Source organism: Saimiri boliviensis, chromosome 1, assembly GCF_048565385.1.
Source record: "Saimiri boliviensis isolate mSaiBol1 chromosome 1, mSaiBol1.pri, whole genome shotgun sequence".
Classification (NCBI taxonomy): domain Eukaryota; kingdom Metazoa; phylum Chordata; class Mammalia; order Primates; family Cebidae; genus Saimiri; species Saimiri boliviensis.
Genome location: NC_133449.1, coordinates 198,444,010 through 198,448,648, shown reverse-complemented (window position 1 = coordinate 198,448,648; position 4,639 = coordinate 198,444,010). Strand labels below are relative to the sequence as shown.

Here is a 4,639-nt window from a genome sequence, read left to right as displayed (position 1 = left end):
GACCTTCCCCTGATTAAGAGGGAATTCTTCTACCTAATAGTCTTTGAACTGGAGCATCGGCTCTTCCTGCCTGACAACAGCTCTTCGTGGTTCTACAGCAGTTGTCATCCTTTAGACTGCAAATGGGACACTGGCTGGGCAGATTTTGGACTTGCCTACCTCCATAACTGTGTAAGCCTATTCCTTATTCTAAATCCCTTTGCATGTGGGTATATATGTATGTATATACACATATGTGTGTGTGCATGTGCATATACATATATATATATATATATGCATAAAGGAAACATCTGTAGATTTGACCTGAATAAAATACATTTATATAAAGGAGTAAATATAAACAAAATTAAAAGGCAAATTACACACTAGATAAACAACTTGCAACCTATATGACAGCCATCAGGTAGTTCTCTTTATATTGAAAGAACAATGATGAATAAATAATAAATACCACAATGATAGAAAAATGAGCAAAGACTATAGTTAATTCACAAAATCAGAACTACAAATAATACACAAGAAAAGTTTTGAATTTTTCTTGTAAAGATACACAAATATCAGAGTTTTTGAACTGAAAAAAAATAAAAGAGAATCATAAAATCTAGTACATCTAAAAGACATGAAGAAACAAGAACTCCCATACCCCACTGGAAAGTCTTTAAGTCTGACTAAACTTTTTGGGGAAATTTTGACCCTATACTTCAAAAGTCTTAACATTTTTTTTGTATTCATCTTGACACTGCAATTACTTTTCTAGAGATTTGTCTTCAGAAAATAATCAGAAGAAGTACACATAGACAGTTGTTCAGGAATGTTTATCTACTGAGTGCGGTGGCTCACACCTATAATCCCAGCATTTTGAGAGACCAAAGCAGGAGGTTCACTTGAGTCCAGGAGTTCAAGACCAACTTGAGCAGAAGAATGAGCTTCTGTCTCAAAAACAGTAACAATTAAAAAAAAAGTTTCTCCTATCCACATTTAAAATTATAACAAGCTGGAAACAAACTAAGTGCAGAACATAGAAAAGTAACTAAATGGGTTATGGTAGAGCCATACATTGAAACACAAGGCTGTCATTAAAATGAGGACCTAGTTATTAATTCGCTGCATGAAAATTATTTAGGATATATTGTTAAGTACAATTGACACTTGAACAACACAGATTTAAATTGTGTAGCTCCACTTACGTGCATATGTTTTTCAACCAAATGAGGATTGAAAATGCAATATACAGCAATCATGGGATGCAAAACCACATATGCAGAGGGCCAACTTTCTGTATCTGTGGGTTCAGCAGGGCCAACTGTGGGACTTAAGTATGCACATATTTTGGTGTATGCGCAGGGTTGGAGAGGATCCTAGAACCAATGCCCCCGTATACTAAGAAATGATTGTAATAGAAGATTATTAAATTGTTTATAGCAATTATTTATTGTTTTTGTAATTGACAAATGAAAAAAAAATTTTAACCAGGGGGAAGCATGAATGCAGTCTCCCACTACCACAAATTATGCAGTCGAGTTTCCCGCATTTGGGGAAATCGCAGGGGTCAGCACATCCGGAGTGCAATGGATAAGCCTCGCCCTGGGAAAACCACCTTCGTGATCATGGTATCTCCCCTGCCAGGTAAGTATGACAAATGAAAATTATAAAACTATATATTTTTGGAGTGGAACATGATGTTTTGATATATGTATGCATTGTGGAATCATTAAATCAAATTAATTAACGTATCCATTATCTCACATACTTTCCATCTTTTTGTGGTAAGAAAATGTAAAATCTGCTCTCAGCAACCTTCAAGTATACAATTCATTGTCATTAATAATAATCACCACACTGTACAAGAGATTCCTTGAACTTATTCCTCCCAACTGGAATTTTATATCCTCTGACCGATGACTCCCCAGTCCTCACCACCATCGTCCCCCCTGGTAACCATCATTCAACTCTCTGCTTCTGTAAGTCTGACTTTTTAAAGATTTTGACGGCATTTGTGAGAAACTTGATCTGATTTTGACACAAACTTTTTTTATTTTTATTTTTTTATTTTTTTCTTTTTTTTTGAGACAGGGTCTCACCGTCACGAAGCTGGAGTGCAGTGGTGAGATCTCAGTTGACTGGGGCCTCGCCTTGACCTCCTGGGCCCAAAGATCTTCCCATCTCCGCCTCCCGAGTAGCTGGGACTATAGGTGTGTGGCACCATGCCCTCTCAGATAATTTTTGTAGAAACAGGGTTTCACTGTTGCCCAGGATAGTCTGTAACTCCTGGGCCCAAGAGATCCTCCTGCCTCTGCCTCCCAAAGTGTTGGGATTATAGGCTTGAGCCACGGATCACACTGACTTAACTTAAACGTGCTGTTTATTCAGTCTTTTAGATATACTACCATTATGTCTGTATTAACCATTTGAAAAAACTGTGTAAACGGACTATGTTTCGAACTTCCTGTTTCACTGAGTTTGTCAGCTCTGGGGCTCTGCTATCTGATTTTTAAAATGGTGATAAAATAGTTCCCACTTCAAAGGATTGTTATAGGCATTAAGTGAGAAAAGTTCCTAGAATATTACCTGGGACAAAGAAAACCCTATATACTTATAAATTATCATCAATGTTATTATCACATACATAATTTGCTTAGACCTAGGGGTGAAGAAACTATTTGTTTCTATGGAAGAACAAATATATTATGATAATATGTATGTTTTGACAGGTTGACAATAAGAAATTCACATATAATTGATAGCTTAGAGCCTATTCGATAGCCCAGGTTTTATAATCATATAAGCTCTTACAGGCTACATGAAGGCGTATACCTGCCACCCTTACAGTCTCATTCTCCTAGTCAAATTTTTTTTTTTATTTTCAAATTTGTGTTGTCTTATTTAGACTCTGATACACCGCATTAAATAGCCTGTATAGAATGACACAAGCCGTAGTTAAGAACAAATTAACCCAACTTAATAAAATGACTAGAAGAGGTTTAATACATGTTTTGTTATCAACATCTTAAAAGATGCAGCAAAGTGCCATGGCACGTGTATACCTGTGTAACAAACCTGCACATTCTGCACATGTACCCCAGAACTCAAAGTCTGATAAAAAATAATATATAACAAAATAATTGTAAAGATTGTGTAGCTTAAACTTGGATGCACAATAAGATATATATGGTTTGATTTCTTATACAAAGACATGGTTTTGACAACCAAATAACAACTAGGATTATCCTTTTACTGGACCCATGTGCAAAAAGAGTAAAGCAGTTTTCTCAAGACACTTTGCTTTTATAAATAATGCCTATCATACTTTGAAAAAGAAAAATGGCTAGATGTGACAGAATCAGTAGAAAAAAACATTTTGGCAATCTTTTAGCATCCAAAAATAACAGAAGAGAGAAGAAAAGACAGAGAGATGAGAAAATAGGAAGAAACTGGTTGAATGAAATGAACAAACAAAATTTATTTCTGCTGGTGATTCAACCATGACTTAGCTTTATGTGTGTCATTTAAAATGTGGCTGGCACTTGGTTAAATTGGCACATATTAAAGCCACATCAGGATGGGAAAATGTTTTTCTGATGACGTTTCTTTTTAGTTGGTGGTTCTTTGTTATTTCTAGTTTTTTTCTGGCTCTTGGAAGTTGAACATCACTATGCAAAGGCTACAGATGGGCCTTTGGAAGGAACAGGGGACATGTCGTACCAATTAAAAATTATAACCAGGCATGACAAATGACAGAACTCTCCACAATTCACTCAGTAAACTCGGTGCTGTAAACTCAAATGAAACATGGGCATTTCCCAACTGCATTGCCTTTTTTACATTTTGAGAAGTGTTAGGTTTTAGGAACTGTGTAAGTCAAGCTTCTCAAGAGAAACAGAACCAATAGGATATATATAGATATATAAGAGGAGATTTATTATGCAAATTGGCTTATGTGATTATGGAGGCTGAGAAGTCCCACAACATGCCATCTGCAAGCTGGAGAACCAGGAAAGCTAGTGGTGTAATTCAGTCTGAGTCTGAAGGAGTAGGGGAGGAGGGATAAAGGTGTAAGTCCCGGAGTTCAAAGGCCTGGGATCCAGGAGCTCCAATATCCAAAGGCAGGAAAAGATAACTGTCTCAGTTCAAGAAGAGAGAGAATTCACTCTTCCTCTGCCTTTTTCTTCTATTCAGGCTCTCAACAGATTGGATTATGTACACCCACATTGGTGAGGGTGGGCCTTCTTTACTCAGTCTACCAATTCAAATGCTAATCTATTCTGGAGACATAGTCACAAACACACTCAAAGATGTTTTACCAGCTAACTGGGCACACTTTAGCCCAGTTAAGTTGACACATAAAATTAAGCATCACAGTAGCCCTCCTCACTCCCTAGCATAATGCTTTTTTTTTTTTTTTTTTTTTTTTTTGAGATGGAGTTTCGCTCTTGTTGCCCAGGCTGGAGTGCAATGGCGCGATCTCGGCTCACCGCAACCTCCGCCTCCTGGGTTCAGGCAATTCTCCTGCCTCAGCCTCCTAAGTAGCTGGGATTACAGGCACGTGCCACCATGCCCAGCTGATTTTTTGTATTTTTAGTAGAGACGGGGTTTCACCATGTTGACCAGGATGGTCTCGATCTCTTGACCTCGTGATCCA

The 4,639-nt window shown here is 37.4% G+C and overlaps 1 non-coding gene across 1 annotated transcript; it reads right to left on the bottom strand.

The window, feature by feature from the left end:
• Window positions 1-1,470: 1,470 nt before the first annotated feature.
• LOC120365936 (U1 spliceosomal RNA) lies at window positions 1,471-1,634 on the bottom strand. The gene has a single exon (XR_005580755.1). It is a non-coding gene; the product is annotated as a U1 spliceosomal RNA (small nuclear RNA).
• Window positions 1,635-4,639: the final 3,005 nt, after the last annotated feature.